Genomic DNA, 20597 nt, shown 5'->3' with positions numbered 1-20597 from the left:
TGGATGCCGTTTTCACTCAGTTGATAACTGTATCCAATCACTAAGGTTGATTTCTTATTTCAAGTGCTTCCTTCAATGACTCTTTTTCATGACTTAAACACCTGGGTTTAGTCTTGTGAGTTCCCTGTTGTTCCAGAAGTGTTATATTCTGTGTACAAAACTCCATCAGCATTGACCTCTGCTCCTTTGTGACCGCTTGTCTTGTTATTGTATTTGCAATCTGTAATAGTGATCCCGACTTTTGGCTTTTTTTTAACCTCCTTTTCGATTCTGCCTCTGTGCTGCTATATTTCACCTATACTCCAACTCCCAAATAGTCCTCTGGTAATCTACCAGAGGGTCACGACCTGCGGGATTCCAGTGCTGAGGTCCATGTCCCCTTTTTGGGTTCCCTGGTGAGAACCAGGTTTCTGTAATGCTGGGTAGACACTACACGACATCGGTAATCATCGTCATCACCTCCATCTTGACCCAATGGGACAGCTGGCTTCACCAAGTGTATACACACTTGCCGATGCCAGCAGCAACAGAAAACTAGCAGTGGCCATGCTACCTTCTGCTATATGGTCCTCCCTAGCAATGTTTCCATCAGCCCTGCATGCATCATAAGTGACATAGCGGGTACACTCTAGTCGATGTGCACCAAACTGTATGTCAGTAGGACACATTGGGTCCATTGTCTAGGTCCATTTTCCAGTGTGTACCCAGCTTTAGACTGTGTACCCAGCTTTGCTTAACCACTTGTGACAAATAGAATTTTTAATATACATGTGAATTCTGCTATACTTAATTGAAATTAGAATTTGGACTACTGCAGAATAGAGGATGCATATTCGTTTCTAGAAAATAAAACCCAGCAAATTCAGACCAGCACAGCGAGCGATTATCAAAATAGTGCGTCCTTGCAACAATGCGCCTGCGCAACTCATGCTAGCGAAGAAATCCTACTACTCTTTCCTTTGCTAGCTGCCCGCAAGGTGATTGACAGGAAGCCAGCATCTAGGGGAGGAGTGCTACAAATATGTATGACGTCAGCACTGGCCCGTATATGACTGTATTCATCGCAGCCACCGAGTAAGTCCAGGGCTACTCTAAGCTTGCGATGAGTGGTGACCAGCGGATAAATCATTTGATGCTGAGCTTCATACGAATGGATTTTGACATATCTGCTCGGCTGCAAATTCTTTGCTATCCATACACATCTATTCGCACAGCGAGCACAGGGCCGGTGCAAGGCACCGAAGTGCCCCAGGCGAGTCGGGGTGGGGGCGCCTCAGTGCCGGGGGGTGGGGGCGGGGGGTACCTGTTGCACCGCCTGGGGAGCGGGCAGGGGGGTCCATGCTGGCACCTGACAGGAACCTGCAGTGGTGTCCTTGCCGCGCGGGTACCTGTGGCGCTGTGTATTAAGCTGGTGGCGGCGGGGGGTACCTGCAGTGAATAAGAAATAACTAGCGATATCCGCCGGGCTATGCGGTGGCGCGGGAAGCGCTTCTGTTTTGAAAACACTGGCCGCACGCTGATTGGCTGAATCTCAGCCAATCAACGTGCGGCCAGTGTTTTCAAACCCACCAGCGCTTCCCGCGCCGCCGCATAGCCGGGTGGATAGCGCTAGTTATTTCTTATTCACTGCAGGGATCCCCCGCCACCGCCAGCTTTATACACAGCGCCGCAGGTACCCGCGTGGCAAGGACACCACTGCAGGCTCCTGTCAGAAGCCGGCATGGACCCCCCTTCCCGCTCCCCAGACGGCGGAACAGATACCCCCTTTGCACGGGGGGCGAGAGGCGAACTGCCGCCCTCCAGTGGCCGGCGCCCTAGGCAAATGCCTAGACCTGCCTAGTGGTGGCGCCGGCCCTAAACGAGCACATTTATTTGCAAGGGGAGATTTCACTGTAGCGGGGTAGAATCTACCTGTTTACTGCCCGCTGCTATTTCGCACGGCAATGATCATTTCTGACTCAGCCCATAAGCACTTTGTCAAGACACTATTGTTTTGTGAATAAGAGACAACATAATTATTATGTTGTTGTTTATGAGCTGGATGCATCTGGTGATGTGTACTACTGAACAGATGCCCGCAAATACGTGTGCCTTATTCCTGTAAACATTTTGAGGTACTTGTTTCCTAGCAGGGTGCCCAGTTTCCTTACGTACGCGAACATAGTGAAATCGCATTGCATTACGTTATAGTAGCATGCGATGCAATGGGATTTTCCCGTTCCCGCTCCCTGTCATTCCCGCCCCCTGTCAGATCCTCTCAGAAATCATTCTGAGGTGATATTGTGACAGGAGTAGAAGCATACCTCAGAGCTGGTGGTAAATTATCAAAAGTTTATGAGATGGCTGCATCTATGAATATGTTTACGTTGCCTCAGACGGAGGAGGCGGCTATCGCCTTTTTTCAAGGAAATGATCTCCTTCCGGTGACGCAGAATTGCGCAAATGGCCATGTAATGCGCCTTTCTGTGAAGGAATGTATGTGGCGCTGCCATGTTAAAGTGTGCCGGCTGAAGGTGAGCCTCAGAGCGGCCCACTGGTTTTCAGGGTGCCGCTTATCGTTTGTCACCTTGGTGCGCTTTATATATTCATGGGCCCAGGACCTGACATCCATTGAGAATTGTCAGCAACAGCTGGACATATCCAAAAAGACTGCTGTTTTGTACAACAGATGGATGCGGGAGGCTTGTACGATGGACCTCATGGCGCAGCCACAGCACCGTATCGGTGGTCCAGGCCACATCATGGAGGTCGATGAGAGCATGTTTGTAAGAAGAAAAAATTCTGTGAGTGTAGGAGGGGCTCCTAGGAGTCCTCTACAGTACACAGAGCCCGGCGATTGATGGAATAATTTATATTTTCAATATGGATTTAAATATCAGATGTTCAATTATACTCTAGGTTCAGCTGCAGCAAGGGCAAGTGAGTCTGCTTGTGACTCACTGAAGGATTGCAGAAATGGTTGGTTTTTGCACTTGCGCTGCTAAATCTAGGTTAATACCCTGCGAACCACACTGAACAAAAGGACACCTGGGCACGTTTTAAGTAATACAGTTAAGTTATTATATATGAAAAAACACATTAAAAAGTTTACATACACATAAAAAATACACAGATAAAAGGGCAGATACCATATATCAAATTAGGCTTCTCATATGAGGATAAGGCACTAGAATGAAATTATATAAAATAGCCAACTCCAAATGGGTCACGTGTTAGATGGTAAAGGATAATTTCAGGAGCAAAATAAAAGTCAGTGAAATGTTAGCATCAGCCAGACTGTTAGTAGCAGGGGGCAATGGGTTAGAGGAATTGGGGAGAGGTACAAGCCAAAGCACTTTGTTAGCTGTTGTTAGGAGCACACTGCGAATCGCCTGTTTAGCGCATGTAACGCCAGATGGTAGAAGTCATGTAGCGCAGAGTCTCCTTAAATTATGCTCACCCTCCTTGATGAATAACTGGCATGTTCTTCTGCCACAGGTTTGTTGTTAGATCATGTACTGTGGCAAACGTGCCACAGGTTGCCTAATGCTACTCTATATTATTCAAGGGTAGATGTATGAAGCAGTGATAATGGAGGAGAAGTGATAAAGTTCCTGGTACTTGATCATCAGCAAATCAGCTCCTGACTGTTAAGTTACAGGCTTGAAAAGGGACAGTTAGGAACTGATTGGCCGGTGATAAAGATACCAGGCACTTTATCACTTCTCCTCCCTTATAACTGCTTCATACATCTACCCCTCAGAGTGTGGGGAAAAACTGGAAGCCTCACAAAACCATATACAGTATATGTAGGCTTACTATACTATGCATTTTATCTGGGACACCTACTGTATGAATCACATAGGTTGTGTGGCTGACTAAATTCAAGCCTGCATTTTACCAGTTTTTAATCAGCTACAGAACCTGTGTAAAACACGTGGATTAAAAGGATGTAATGGCAAGCCTTTATACTGCATACCTCCCTTCATTTGTAAAATGCAAAGCAGGGCTCCTGTGAGTGGCATCACTGCATTCTCCCTAAAATGGGGAGTGGCCTTGGTAAAAGCGGGCTTGGCTTCACAGCAATGCTGCAATAGTGGTTAACAGCCAGTCTTTCTTCACTATGGAGGACAGGCCAGCCCTCTGTGAGCTACTGGCATGCCCCCTGTCCCTTCTGTGTCCATGAATAGGTTATCTGCGAGTGTCAGGGGGTCTCAGAAATGCCCCACCACCACGGGACACTGCTGATTGAGGGTCCCCTTTAAAAAAACAGGAGAGTTGGGAGGTATAATACAGTATATGCCTTCTACATCTGACCTGTGCCAACTCCATTTGCTCCCCATACAGTATTTTAGAAATAGCAGCTATCTTTAAATGGTCCGAATTATTTTCTAACAAATGGCTTAAGTGCATTAGCCCATTGCCTCCTATCATCAGTTAGCTTCTATTTATTTAGTGTAAAGCAGACAATTACTCAAATGCCTGTTTGCCAGCAGTAATTACACATTTGTGCTTCTCTGGTAAATAACCACAATTTATTTGTTTAAAATAGGAGAAATATTTTGATTTATTTTAGTCTTTGAAGAAATAATTTTAGATCTTTTAATTTATAGCAGCAAAATTTAAATTGTTAATTTTTTTAGATAAATATAACTGAAATTGTTAATGTCTTGTTTATACGGTGTTAATGTCTTAAAAAACCTTTAATTGTCAAATCTTTAAGCTGTTAGGAGGCAATTTGCTGTAGCAACGGCATAGAACAGCTGACATTGGCATCACAGCTCAACTCACTCGCAACCTGCAATGGAATCATGGATGTTTGTATGCAGGGCCCAGTTTGCAACTTGTCTATATGAGTTGTGGGTGCTGCCCCTAAAATTACCCTTCGTCCTGCCTCGACCAATATGGTCACAGTGCCCCCCACCCATGTCACCCAGGTACTCACATTCCGTGTTAGCATGCTTCTGGCTCTGTGCTCTTCTGGGCAGAGCAGCTCCTGAATATCCTGGATCTCACCCCCGCTCGCACGCCGAATATCGCCACACGCATGCGAATGGATGTTTAGCATAAACCTCTCTGGTGTCTTACATTTCTGGGAGCCCTGTACGGGAAGCGGGCGGGCAGCTGACATCCACTGACTTCAGCTGCCCGCACCCTGCACCACGGCTACAAACACATGGGAATGCCCAGCGTTTTCCTGGGGACACCTATGAAATGCTGGGTGTCCCCATGGGTTCAGCCCCTGACCGCCACCCCCTGCCCGCACTGCTAGGTGCGAATGGGACGGCGAACAAGCAGTTCACCGTGCCCACTCGCCCCAAGAGGCTGCACATGCGCATAAAGGTTTATGCGCATGCACAGTCGCTAAACATCGCTCCCCTGCCCGAACATGCTTGTTGCCAAGGAGACTTGCATGCTAGTTGCCAAGGAGACTTACATGCTCATTGCCAAGGGGACTTACATTGCTCATTGCCAGGGTGTGGAGGGGATACATGATTGTTGCCCATGGAGTTCTGTTGCAAATAGCACTCCTGTAACTCATACGGCCTCCATGTACCCACAGTGGGCCGCACGCAATTTCTGGCAGCAGCGGCCCCTAAAATAATGGCTACCGCCATGGAGGATACAGACAAATACTAGAGGAACCAGGATGAAAGTGTAGGAGCCAGACAAACTAAAAATAGGGAAAGTGTGTGCCCATTACACATTATGCCACATGAGGTAATACCTATTACATATTACACCACATGCCGTAATGCCCATTACACATTATACCAAACACCGTAATGCATTACTCGTTATGGCACACACTGTAATGCCCATTACATATAATACCACACAATGTAATGACTATTACATATTAGGCCACATAAGTGCTGCTTATCTACATGCTCACTGCTGCGGGTTTCTTGCTTGATGCCACGGGTTTCATGCTCGATAACAGGGATTGCATGCTCGATGCCAGGGGTTGCATGCTCTACGCCAGGGGTTGTATGCTCTATCAGTCAGGGCTGAAGGCAGCACTGGACTGCAGTGCACAGTGTTGGGGCTGGGGTGTGCGGTGGAGGGTGCCTCACTAGTCTATTAGACAGACACGGACTGGGGTCTCTGGGACAGTTGGTGTAGGTTGGACAACAGGCTGAATAGGAGGGCCCTGCAAGGGCAGGACCAGGGGGGCAATTTAGGGCTCCTCAGACAGCCTCTGCCAATCTGCCATACAGCGGCAGCCACAGGGGTGGGAGGGAGGCACACACAGGGCTAAAGCCTAGAACACAGCGCTTACTGTTACTGGGGCAGTGGTAGGCAGTGGAGACACTGGCTGGACATGCAGCAGCCAGCCTGATGTTGGCCAACGTTATAATTAAAATGGCATGTGGTGCAGACCGCCCCCAGTGTCCTTGAGGATCTTTTGGGATTGTGCCGTAAAGAGCTGGCCCGGGCTTCATTACCGTACTGTCCGGACTAATCTCGGATGGGTGGTAACCCAATTAGCTATGTATTATGTATGTATTGTATGGTCAGTGATGCTATCTGTATTACATGATAGTCACTGATGTTCTTTGTATTATACAGTGGTCACTGATGATCTCTTATATAATAGTTACTTACTGTATATTATATGTTGGTCAATGATGCTCTCAATATTATATGGCAGTCATCGATCTGTTTTTCATGGCAGTCACTGTTATATTCTCAAGATTATATAGAGTGTGATTCTTTCTGTATTGTATGGAAATCCAAAATAGCATAAGAGACACAATGTTAAAGTCACATGTGTAAAAGACATGAAAATTTGTGGCAGTGACAGCAGTCCAAAGCCTTAAAGTCAAGAAACTGTTGTTTTGGTCGGCCTATCTTGTCAGTGAGAGGGGCCTTGCTAATGTGCCTATCAAGATTGCCATACCAAAACCACTTGATATGTTGATGTTTTTTTAATAAGTCTAATCTCACCTTTCTTACTAGTTACTGCGAGATAGTTCTATTTAGAGGCTTGCGTAACATTAAGAAACTTGTAGGGACGGCATGTTAGAATAGGAAAGTGCTATTGCATATACACCAGAATGGCTCATTCCTTCCCTAAGGAAGATGACCACTGGTGTTAGTACTGCAAATGGGCAGGGACAACTGTTACTCTGTAGCGTGACCTAGAGAGACCTGTCTGATTTACCTTCTGTACTGCTGTTTCAGCAACCTGCACCACTACGCGCCATCTTGTGTACAGTTGCAGGCTGGTGAGCTTCTACAACCCTGCTCCGCTTCATGCCCTTAACCAGTGTAACCACCATTAGTATGGCTGTGCCCAGAGCCGCCGAGAGGTATACTGGGCCCTGGTAAAAATTTTGGGGGTGTGACCTAAACGCGGAGGCGTGGCTACCTCCCGCGATTAGGTTTAGAGGGGGGGAGAAAAAACACTCTAGTGGGGGAGTGTTATTGTAGCCCCCCGCCCCTCAGCAGCAGCAGGAGCACACACCTACCTTTAGCAGATGCTGTGCTGACTGCAGGCTCAGCATGAGCTCTCACGCTGTCAGTGAGATGCTCATGCTAAGCCTGCTATCAGCACAGCACATGCTGTAGGTGTGTGCTGCTGGCCAGGAGGGATGCAGTGGGAAGGCCCTCCAGCAAGCCGGGATATTAGTACTACCCCCCCCCCCCCCCCAGTTGGCCCCGGTTGTGCCTACAACTCTCAATAAACCCCACTACTGGTTAAGCCACTTTGCTTCTCCCTGGGTCGGGAACATTCAGCTGTTCTTATGTGTCATGCTTCAACTTTGCTGCATCAGTGTGGCGGTGGCAGGGCGGCCAACAGAAATCTTGGGGCCCGGTACACTGATCTATCCGGGCCCCCCAACTCACTGCACCTTGAGACACACAGGATGCATTTAGCATCCCAGGGATCGGATACTGCCAGTGACAATACTGATGCCGACTACCAACAGAAGACTGGTGCCGTAATGCCAACATCCATTATCCCAGCTGCAGGTATCCTTAGCGTAGGTATGTGAGCAGTGATAGCGTGGGGGGTTAAGGGAGTTAAGATGGCCATACTCTACTGTGATCTTGCCCGATTCCAATGTATTGGGCAGAGAAATCTTGAACATCGCATGGGTTTTTGTTCCGATCTGATGCGCGGTCCCCTATGCATCAGATCAGAGCCCCTAGCTCATAAATGCTGCATGTAGGATCTGTGGGATCGGACAGTCTCTGGCAGCACTGGCTGGGATTGTTTGCGATATATCGCATGTGATCCTGCCGCCCGGGAAGGTCTTTGGCGGTTCAAGGGATCACCTGTGACTTTAGGGTTAGGCTGGGGGGAAGTGGGGAAAGGGGGTTAGAGATAGACAGGGGGTAGTATGCAAGGTTAGTATGTTTACTTGAACCCTGTTGAAATTCCGTTCTACGGGAAGCCAGAGTCAGTTTTCTGACCGCCGGCATCCAGACCACCGGTCATTCGTATGTATCCCCACCCAACGCACACTGCCCCCTTTATATTTTACTAGGCAGTAAAGCCCACAATATATATTTATTTAAGCAATAATGGCCACTGTTCACATAACACAAATTGTAATAAATATGGATGGATACGCTCTGCCCTAAACTCTGAGTTATCTGAACACTGCGCTGCCCTAATGGTTTATATAGAAACAGCGCAGTGCAACTTATTGGCATGTAATAATGCTGGGGGAAGGGGGATTTTACCAGGCTGAGAAATAAAGTGTAGGGTTAGTGCACTGTGCCCCTGCAGATAACTGGAGTTTGCAAGGGACCCAAACCCACATACACACAAGATGACAGCTGCCTCTTCCCTTATATCCTCCACGCTGACAGTACACTCATAATAATAATTTGCCATGCTGGATGCTGCAGCTGGAAACACTCTGTATTCCCTCTGTCTGCAGGGTCACAGGAGTCACTAGTAAGGGGCTGTCTACAAACTGCTTGCCACTATCCAAGTGTAATCACTATCAGCAGTGTTTGATTACACTTGTAAAGTTGCAACAAGTTTGTTGACTGTCCCTTTCTCCCTGGTGCTGAACACTCCATTTTAAGAAAGAAAAAAACCATGTCAGAAATGACAGAGGGTCACAGGCTACTGCCTGGGCCCCTTTGACCCTTGGGGCCCGTCACAAGTGTCCCCCTTGACCCCCCTGTCACCGGGTCTGGGCGATGGACACACTGCCCCACTGACATATGTATGGCGAGAGAGTACGCATAGCATATGCCCGCTATGTCGGTTGTTATATGGGCATTGCAACAAGATAAAAGAAGATGTCTGTACGACAGCATGTACACACATATTTCCAACAGCCTAAGCCCTTTTTTTTCAAATCTGACATGTATCACTTAAGTGGGGATAACTTTTTTTTGCTTTTACTTATCCCAGTGATTTTGAGATTGTTTTCTCGTGACACATTGTACTTCAAGTTAGTGGTAAATTTTGGTCGATACAGTTTTTTTTTTTTGTGAAAAATACCAAAATGTCGTAAAAAAAATGAACATTTTGCTATTTGCAAAATGTAAAATTTTCTGCTTGTGAGACAAATAATCATACCACTCAAAATAGTTAATAACTAACATAGACCATATCTAAACTTTATTATTACATCATTATTTCAACTTTCTTTTATTTTTTTTTGGACACTAGGGGGCAGCAGAGTCTAAATTTTACACATCACACAGTAAACGCTGCTTTTGGCTGTTCACGTTTGAACAGCCAATCGCAGCGATCGCCCATGGCGGGGGGCATCGCTGCCCCCCCTGGGCAATGAGGGAAGATGTCTGCTGTCAGGGACAGCAGACATCGTCCCTCTGTCACCGCGTCTCTAGACGCGGTGACACTTTGAAGTCATGACGTACATTTACGTCATGTGTCGGGAAGTACATCCCGACCATGACGTAAATGTACGTCAAATGTCGGGAAGGGGTTAATCCCAAACAGTAACCCTAAACCTAAGCGTAATATTAACCTTAAGCATTTAAACAATTTCAACATGCTGTTCATGTCCACATTTTCCAGGTGATGTTTACATTTTAACCATGTGTCTATAATAAATGTTGATATTCTGATGTTGGTGTGGACATTGTAACTGTCGACAATTTGGCTGCATATCCCTAATACCTGCAGTGCATTGTGGCCGTTATTCTAGTTCACTCTTTCTGACAAAATCCTTCTTAGATGGACAAAACCAATATGTGCTGCACATACTTTTTGTACTAGGTTCACATCGCATCGGATCACAGTGCATGCACAAGGCATGCACTAGGGATGCGATCCGATGCGATGCGTGCTAATTAAGTGCCGAACGGATCCGTTAAACGGACCGTGTATGGGCACCTTAAGAAGGATTTTGTCAGAAAGAGTGAATTAGAATAAGGCCCTTTGTTTCTACAGCTATAGGGAACTGCCCATAATATCAGACCCCATTGCTGGAATAGGCATTTCCAATTATAGTGTCCTGTATAGGCAGCATTTGTTCCTGCCATACCAGCATTTAGTAGCTCAGGATTCGCATTTGCAGGTCTCCATAGACAATAATGTAGAGGTAAAGTAGGAGATTAAAATCATTGCAAGCAGCATAAATGCTGAGTCCTTGCCACACAAGCACTGACACTGATTCTTATGCAGTATGCCGCGGACAGCAATTATTCTTGCATGCTACTGTATATGTAGTAAAAAAATATCATGTAAGCTATATGAGTTCTCTAGGCTAATGCACATATGGCCTAATTCAGGGGGTTATTCAGATCCAATCGCTGCTGCTAATAATCACGCAAGCAGCAATTTTTTGCCAATTTTTTGCTAACTGTGCAAGCGCAACACGCATGCGCCAGAATGTGAGCTGCAAAAAAAATTACAGCTGTGCAATGAAAAACCAGGACACAGAAAGAGGCCTAGAAAAGAGGTACAGGCCTTTTGATAAAAATCTAAGGTACTTGTTTAGTTTCACGGCGGCAGATATATTGCATGCGATTGCTGATCGGATGCGATTTGATGCGATTTTGTACCTGTTCATAACCCCACTATCCACTACGCAAGGAGTTGATCTTATATAGTGTGGCGAGCGCAGCGAGCCCCGCAAGGGGACACGGAATACATGTAAAGTAATCTGCGTACGCTCGCCACGCTTCGGGCTCGGTGGCTCGCTGCACTCACCACACTATATAAAATCATTTCCATGCGTAGTGGATAGTAGGGTTATGAACAGGTACAAATCGCATCAAATCACATCCGATCGCATGCGATTTATCTGCCGCTGTGAAACTAAACAAGTACCAAATGTAATATAATTAATATCAAAGGGTAGTATTAAGAACCATCACTTTCTACTCCCTCACCATGTGTACCTCTGACCCCCTCTTCCCATCAGTGCCTCTGTTCCTTGTCTGCTTTTCCTACTGAAACATCCATTGGCTGCAGCTCTAATCCACCACTGTGCATAATAAGTAGAACCATTAGATGCGCCATCGGTCAAACCCTCTGACTTTGCACCACCCCTATGTAGGCACAGAGGGTGACATTTAATGAGATGTGAAAGTGTGATTATTGCTTTTTTTTCCTGCCAAAAACGTCCAAAATCACACTTTTTCCCGAATTCTCATATTTAATGAGATGTGAAAAACGGCAAAAAAGGCAGATTTTGCCGCGAAATCGCACATTCTGAAAGTGCGACTTTTAGTCGTGCCGGAACTCGCATCCAGATGTTTTCCTATTGAAAAGTATACAATTCGCATATTTAATGAGATGTGAATTTAGGAAAATGTGTCTAAAAATCGTCAAACATGTAGAACAGGTTCTGATATGGGAATTGGCCAGAACCCTGCACAGATCATTGAGATCTGTGCATGGTTCTGTGTAAAAAAATGTGTTAAAATGTTAAAATGGGGGGCGTGGCTTGGCGGCCATCGGCAGAGGCTGCTCTTTTGCTGGGCTCCGGTGGACCTTATCCCTAGCTGGCCTCTGAAGGTTCTCCCGTACCTGCAAAATCACCCACATTGTCCCCCACCCACCCGATACTCCCCGTGCTGCCGGTCCGGGCGCAGTGAGAGACGCACTGTGACCCGGCTGTGACCCGGCGCTCCTTCCCTGTTCCCGTCCCGGGGCTGCCTGCACGACCGCAGTGACGATCTCACTGCCGATGGAGACTGTTACTAGGAACCCCTGGCTCTCCCCACTGTCTTCATCGGCGGGCATAGCAGCAGCCTGCGGGGGGGTCAGAGGTCGGCACTCTGACGTTTGTGTGGATCTCCATTTCCCCCACTGCTCTGCAGCTCCCTGACCCTTGCCTTGCACGGCAGGTCAGGGATTACACCAGCCACAGAACACAGCCCCTCAGCCCCCAGGCTTTCACGCAATAATCCCCCCTGGCTTCCCTGAACAAACAGCCCTCTCACTCTCAGATCCCCTTGCTAGGTGCTCCCTCTTGTGGCTCACTGGACACCTCCAGCCCCTTTCAAGACCTGCCATTAAGCTGTCCCTGCTAAGGGGAAAATAAAACATAAAAAATAATTAAAAAAATGAATATACATAATAAAAGGGAAAAAAAAGAGGAAGAAATAATACTCAGTGAACGCACACAAGCAGTTCGCGTTCGCCCACTGAGACCCCCAGGAGCCGACAAATGTGAGCCCCCACCCCCCTCTGCCATGCCGCCCCACTAACGGGGGAATGTGATCTTCGTCCCCTAAGATACACAGTGCTCCACCTACATGTAACCACCATCTAGCTACTCTCTTAAATGGGCAAAAGAGGGAAGGGATCTCAAAGCCGAACCCCTCAAAAACCTCGCACCAGCTCCTACCAACAGAGCTTACGCTCCTTTCTTTCCACCCACGTTCCGCTGACTCCCCAGAAGCCCCCTCAGACGAGGCCGCTTCCACCTCTTCCAACATGGCCACAACCCCTCCACCAGGGCCCTCACAGGACACCATAACACAGTTGTTTTTTTGTTTTTTTTTTAAAGATATTTTATTGGGTTTTTCAATACAGAATAAAGAAACAAATGTCAAACAGATGACCGATGAAAATGTAAGCGGAACATGACAGGATCATAATACAGATACGAGGTATACGACAGTCATATTCGACAGTGCCAAATACAAATAACTTTACTCGACATCAATAAGAAAAGGAAAAAGGAAATCCTAGAAGATACAATTATATCAAATACAGAAAAGAATAAAATAAAATAAAATGAGACTAAGCTTCAAAATAAAAGAGCTGTATGGGGGAAAGACAGACAGACAGACATGGGAGGGGGGACAAACATAAGGGAGACAATATAGGGGAATATAAGGTGAAATATCAAGGGCAGTAAATCCGGTATCACTGGGGTAAGATAAGAATATTGCGTAAATTAGTTGATCTGTCAGGGATTTCAGTTACCAGTCGCTATCCGGCGCAGCAAGCTCCAGGAGGTATTTTCAAACAGTCTCATAATGTGATCTTGAGACTGGGCATCAAGGGTGTTAATAAAGTACTCCCATTTTTTATAAAATTTCTCCACACCAGTCTCAACATCAGGGATCGTAGAGCGCCTGTCACAATATAAAATTTGGATCAATTTCTGTTTAACTTCTATAAGTGAGGGGGCAGACCGGGTTGTCCAATGTATAAGGATGGTTTTCTTGGTAACTGTGACTATCGTGGCCAATAATCGAATTTTATATTGTTTGTTCTGTCTGTCGGGGCCTAGGTTCCAATTCTTAAAGTTCCCACAGATACATGCCAATGGGTCAGGAGTCAGATGTAGGGAGAGCATGGAATTAATGAATTGAGTTACTTTGTTCCAGAATTTCCGTATCTTCCCACAACCCCATATGCAGTGGAAGAAATCTGCGTGCGATAACGTGCATTTGACACAGGCACCTGTTTCTGAATCTGTCATGTGTTTCCTCTGAGCAGGTGAGGTATATGCTCTGTGAATCATTCTAATATGAACTTCCTGTAAATAAGAGGAGTGTAGGTATTTAAGGGTAGAGTCATATTGAGACAGAATGTCAGGTAGCAAGGAGATGCTGGGGGTATCTGTGGACCATTTATGTAAAGTTGTAGACCAACTGGATGACGCTGTTAGGGACGTTAGTGGTATATACAGGGAACTGATTCTATATGGGACAGAGGGGATAAGCTTGAGGAGAGATTGGAAAAGGCATGTCGTGTTATCCGAGTTATTAGGCTTAGGTAGTGATTGGATGTAGTGTCTAGCTTGAAGGTACATGTAGAAATTTTGAGAGGGGAGCTGGTATTGCGATTGGAGGTCTGCAAAAGAAAGTAATTCACCTCCGGGATCAAACATTTTATTGATAGAGGCCAGCCCCTTCATTTTCCATTGGGAGAAGGTGGAGTTAGTTAGTGACGGAGGAAAGGCTGGGTTGCCCCATAGAGAAACGTATGGGGAGTATAAGGGGCTACAATGAAATTTCTCAGTAATAGATATCCAAGCTCTGTACCTATCTGTAAATAAAGGATGCTCTTTAATAAAGGCTGGGAGGTCCAACCATTTAGTATGGAGCAGACCGTTTGGTGAGAACGGGGCAAACAGTGCTGAGTCTAGTTGGGTATCTGTGTATGAACTATTGTCAAGCAGCCAGTCACCGATATACCTGAAGAATATGGCATTGGAGTATTGTGTCAGATCTGGAAAGCCCAGTCCTCCTTTTTTACGGGGTAGACGCAGTTTGGCGAAGGCTATTCGGGGTCTCTTCCCTTGCCATAAGAAGCGAGAGAAAAGAGAGTTTAGGGCTTTTAGATCTTTGGGTTGAAGTGTTATAGGTAACATCTGCATTATATAAAAAAATTTGGGGAACAGTACACTCTTGATTGCCGCCACCCGTCCTAAAAGGGAGATGGGTAGAGACATCCAACTATCCAGGTACCTCTTGATTTTATCAATAATTGGGGTGAAGTTTATTTTATATAGGTCGGCAAGGTCCGAGGGAATATTAATGCCTAAATATTTAATGGAAGTGAAGGAGATGTGGAAAGGCTGGAGTATCGGCAATGTTTGAAAGTATAGTGGCGCACCTTGGATCGGGAGAATCTCTGATTTGCTCAAGTTAACTTTGTACCCCAAAACACAGCCGAAGGCGGATATCAAATCGAGCACTGCGGGGAGAGATGTGGATGGATTAGAAAGGAATAAAATCATGTCATCTGCATACAAGGACACCTTAAGCACATGATTTTGAATAGAGATACCCTCAATTAGGGAAGAGTTGCGTATCACGATCGCCAATGGCTCTATGGCGATGGCAAATAAAAGGGGGGATAATTGGCAGCCCTGTCTAGTGCCCCTTGAAATTGCAAACGATGAGGAGATAGAGCCGTTACAGGATATTTGGGATACTGGGGAGCTGTATAGGGTGCGTAAGATATTAATGAATCCAGGAGTGAAACCAAAATGGTGCATTGTTGTAAAAAGGTATTCCCATTTAACTAAATCAAATGCCTTCTCGGCGTCGAAGGAAACAATTAGCTTGGGAGATGAAAGAGGGGTGTTTGACATATGATGAATAGATCCTAGCAACTTCCTGACATTTATTACGGAATGTCTACCCACTATGAACCCTGTCTGGTCCGGATGGATAATCCGCGGTAAGTGGAATTTTAATCGGTCTGCCAAAATTTTCGTAAAAACTTTATAGTCAAAATTAAGTAATGAAATGGGTCTGTAAGATCCCGGCAGAGCTGGATCTCTGCCCGGCTTGGGGAGCAGTCTAATAACAGCAGAGTTAAAATATAGCAGGATGGATTGGGTAGTAATGATATGATTGTAGAGTTTAACTAAATCGTCACCAAGCCGGGGTATGAGAATCTTGTAAAATTCTGCGGACATGCCATCCGGACCAGGGGCTTTCGAAGGTTTAGATTGTTGAATTACTCTCGTGACCTCGTCTAGTGTAATTGGGGCTTCCAATCTGTCAGCATATTCCTCAGGATATTGGGGGAGGGTGGGAAATACCCAAGGGGAGGGAGATGGCTCTATCAGGGGGTTGTTTGTGTTCTGGGGGGGCTCTGTATAAATCTGAGAATAAAAGGTCCTCATCACATCAGTTATCTGGCTGCTTGACGACACCATAGTTCCATCTGCGTTACGCAAGGGGTGTACTAATGTGGTTGGTTGTGAGCCTCGTAGTATATTGGACAGAAGTTTGCCCGTTTTGTTTCCATAACGGTGAAATCTAAAATTAGATGAAAACATATATTGATCACTTTTTGATTTTAGATATTCATCAAAGTGAATTTTTGCTGCGTTGTAGGCTGTTTTATTGCTAGAGGATAGGACTGATTTAAATGCCTGGAACGAGTCTGTTAGATTTGTTTGTAAATCGAGGTAGGCTGTAGCCATCTTTTTATTTTATGCTGCAACATAGGAGATAACCACTCCACGCATAACAGCCTTACCCGATTGCCAAAACAAAGCTGGGTTTGACTCCGCACTTTCTGCATTTGTAAGTTTGAAGTCCATCCAGGCTGCATCTAGTTTATTTCGAAAAGAGATAGATTGGGAGAGGTAGTTTGGGAATTTCCATAATCTGAAGGAGCCCCTATTGGTGTTGGTGTGGAGTGTTATCCACATAAGAGCATGATCGGATAAACAAATAGGTTCAATAACAGCTTCTTGGATATTAGGGAAGAGTGAGGAGGCTAATAGAATATAATCTATTCTGGATAAAGTTTGATGGGCGGAGGAAAGACAGGTGTAATCTCTTTCTTTTGGATTGATTGCCCTCCATGTATCTATTAGTTGGAGTTGTTTGGCTAGGGCAGGCACACCCAATTTTGGTAGTGTAATGGGGGTTCTCTGTGAAGTGGATCTGTCCAGGATGGGTGAGGATATCAAATTGAGATCACCCAATAAAATTAGAGTAGAGGGGTCATACGGAAGTAATTTGGCAATTAGGGAGGTGAAGAAAGATTTCTTGTATACATTTGGGGCATATATCGTACAGATGACATAAGGTGAGTTGTCAATAGTAATATCAGTTATAAGATATCGACCGTCAGGGTCAATGTCAGTCTTTGTAATAGAGACATTTAAACAGCGTCTAACAAGAATAGCCACACCACGAGATTTGGAATTGAATGGGGCAGCTGCCAGTAATTTCCAGCCCATCATCTGTAATTTGAGATGCTCGGCTGCAGTTAGATGTGTCTCCTGGAGACAAGCCACATCCAATCCCAACTTGGTAAGGTAAGTGAGAATTTTCCTTCTCTTGGCCAGGGAGTTAATACCTCCCACGTTCCAAGTTCCAATCCTTAAAGACATTAAGTAATAGGAGAGTTGTATTTGCACCAGTGTGAGACAGAAATACTAAATCCAATAGATATCAGTTTATATGAGAGGGGGTCGGGCAGAACAATAGGGAAGCAACAGACAGACAGGGGGGGCAATACAATACGTAAGTAGGTAGGGTCAATAAAAGGCATTCTGGCCTAATTTGAAAGATCTGATATATGCAACTGAGCATAAACATACGATTCACTATTACTATAAAACCGAACATAATCACTATAGTGATAAGAAGTAAGGCGGTGAACCTCGAACCTGAACACTTAAAGTAACATATGCGTAGAGAATAATTTTAAATACGCTCTGACACTAGTTTCTCTCTAGCTCAATGTATATTATTAGGAACATTACTAAGATATTCAAACATTTAAAGAGCTATGTAAGCTGCTGAAACTAACTATGAATACGTTATGAAGAAAAAACTGACAATTATTAAACTGTATTTCTAGAAGAACACATAATACCAGTTTAGACTCATTAGAATATGCCGCTAAGCATCACGAGATATAGAAAACCTGTGGAGTTCATCCGCATCCTGGGGGGTCAGATATGTCAGAAGTATGTTCAATACGCTGCCTTTCCTCCCTGAGAAACGACTCAGCATCCTGCGGGGTGTTGAAGTCTTTGAAAGAAGTTCCGTCAAAGATTCTCAACTTGGCTGGATAAATCATTGCAAATTTCTTCTGCTCTGTCACTAGACGAGAACAAATCGGGGAAAATACTTTTCGAGCACGAGACAGTTCCACGGAGAAGTCCTGAAATAAATATAATCTGGAGGATTCCCAGAGAATTTCCTTCTTGCTCCGGGAGGCTGACCAGATGGCTTGTTTATGAAGATAGTTGAGGCAACGAAACAATACCACTCGGGGGCGGTTGGATGTGGATGAGGAATTCTGTCCCACCCTGTGGACTCTTTTGATTACCATATCTCGACAGTCCGATTCTATGCCTAAGAGGGAAGGCAAGGTGTTCCGGACGAAGTGAGCTAATGCTGGACCCTTGATTGTTTCCGGGAGGCCTACCAGGCGGATATTGTTCCGCCGAGACCTGTTTTCGAGATCATCCACCTTATTCCAGAGCTGATAGTTGCTTTTGTCTAGTCGCGGTACATCTCTTTTGAGGCGGGAGACATCTTGAAAAATTTGTGTTCGGTCTCCTCAACTCTGTGGGTGAGGTGTTGTAGCTGAGCTGTGATGTCTGCAACCGCTTTAGACAATAATGGGCCCATAGTTGCTGTAATTGCATCTACTACAACATTTTATGTGACATAAGAGTCTTGAGCTGCCACTGCTTTTTTGTGAGCAGGTGATAAATCTTGATTTTCAGAGTCAGATGTCATATTCGGGTCTGCACGTCTCTTCTCCTGACGTTGCTGAAGGGATTGCATAGTAGCAGAGGGCGAGAGGGGTTTATCTATGGAAGGTATTTTAAGAGTATGCGGGTCAGGGCAGGAGAGTATGGGTGAGTGGCATCCGTATCAGAGCGTATCAGGGGCAGTGGTCTAGGTGAGGTTCATATAAGAAATGCTCAGTACATAACCGTGGTAAAAAGCATAGAGAATTAAATAGACAGGACCAATTGTGAATGAGGTTCAATTAGAAATAGCTAACTGCAGAATGTGGGTAACAGACTGACCAGCATGTCTGCAATCACTTGGGAGTTATATTGTCTTCAAGTAAATAGCTTATAATGCAACACAAAGGCCACAAAGATCCTTTAGGGGGGGGGGGTGGAGGATGGCAGTATCCACTTGTGGCTGCAGACCAGGAAGGGGAGAAAGACAGAGTCTCTTTAAGAAGTTGCAATAGGCTGAGATATATCACCTATCTGCCAGTAAGTCTTATGCACAGTGTTTGTCTGGTAGGAGAGGAACAACAGGTAGGTATAGTTAGAAGTTATAAAAGCTGAAGCAGCTCAGCAGAGTCGCTGCTGTACTCACTGCTGTGTAAGGGAGCCTTGATGTGGGTTAATGCATCATAGAAAATGGCTGCCAGTCTGTGGGGATTAGGGCACTCTGATGGCGTCCCCCGTCTCTCCAGCTCAGGGAAATCATTACAGCGGTCCACTGGGGGTGTCCACGGAGGTAAGAGGGAGAGTGAGGGGTATAGAAGGCAAGATGGGTACCTCCAGCAGGTTTGTAGGCCCGCGATCGTGCGTGCGATGTCCGCGTCCCGGCTGGCTGCCAAAATCGAGGCCCCGGCTTCTCCGGCGGGTAAGCCGCAACCCGCAAAGACGTTATATAACGTCCTCCGGCTCCGCTGCGCTGCCCGCCGGGTGTCTGCTGCGTCTGTGAGGTGAGGAGATTCGGCTGGCGGCTGAATATGGGGTGTAAGACTCCCCAAAATGCTCGTTTTTGCAGGGGGATAACGGAGCTCCAGTAAAGTCCGTCTGCTCCTTATCCCGGTCAGGCCACGCCCTCCCACCATAACACAGTTAAGAGGTGAAATATCAGAGATCCTTTCTCATGTTAAATCACTGCCCTCTAAACAGGACATGCAGGCCCTTGAAACAAAGCTCCACGAATCTCTTCAATCCCAAATATCGCTGGTCCAGACTGATGTGACCCATATAGGCACACGTGTTGCTGCACTAGAAGATGACAGAGACGAAGTGCATTCCCAGCTCCTTCACCTGCATGAATCGTTAACCCAACAATCCCTAGACTTGCGGGCAGCGCAAAGCAAATGAGACGATTTAGACAATCATGGACGCAGGAACAACTTGCGGATCCACGGCCTTCCAGAGGACATCCCCCCGTCGGGCCTAATGGATGCTCTCAATAAAATCTTTGGAGAGATCTTGAACCTGGACCCAAATGACTCAATCGAATTCGACCGGGCCCATAGGGCCTTACGTCTGAGAGGAGCGGCAACAGATCGCCCGAGAGATGTTATCTGCCGTGTCCACTACTTCTCCCTAAAGGAGGAAATCCTCCGCAAGATACGCTCCTTGGAAGCAGTAGAGTTTGGAGGAACCAGCATTCAAAGATCTTTCCTGGCGCACTCTTCAGCAACGAAGGATGCTGAAGCACCTCACGGAGGTCCTTCAAATACCGCTGGGGTTTCCCGTTGTCTCTCCAGGTCTCGCACGGTGGCCAACCTATCACCCTCAAAGATCCCTCAGGTCTCCCGGACTTCTGTTCCACACTTGGCCTGGACCCAATACAACTGCCGGATTGGCAGGCCTTCTCTCTCCCCCCCCATTCCCTCACCAAGCCTACCGAGAAGGCCCCGTTGGGATCTGGTCAAATCCCCCAAGAAAAAGTCCAGAGATGCAGGTCCCTCCTCAACCTCAGACCCCCCGTGACCTGCTGGGACCTCCCTCCTT

The sequence above is a fragment of the Crinia signifera genome, chromosome 4 (genome assembly GCF_055691185.1).
Source record: "Crinia signifera chromosome 4, ASM5569118v1, whole genome shotgun sequence".
NCBI classification, from domain to species: domain Eukaryota; kingdom Metazoa; phylum Chordata; class Amphibia; order Anura; family Myobatrachidae; genus Crinia; species Crinia signifera.
This window is presented reverse-complemented; position numbering follows the sequence as displayed.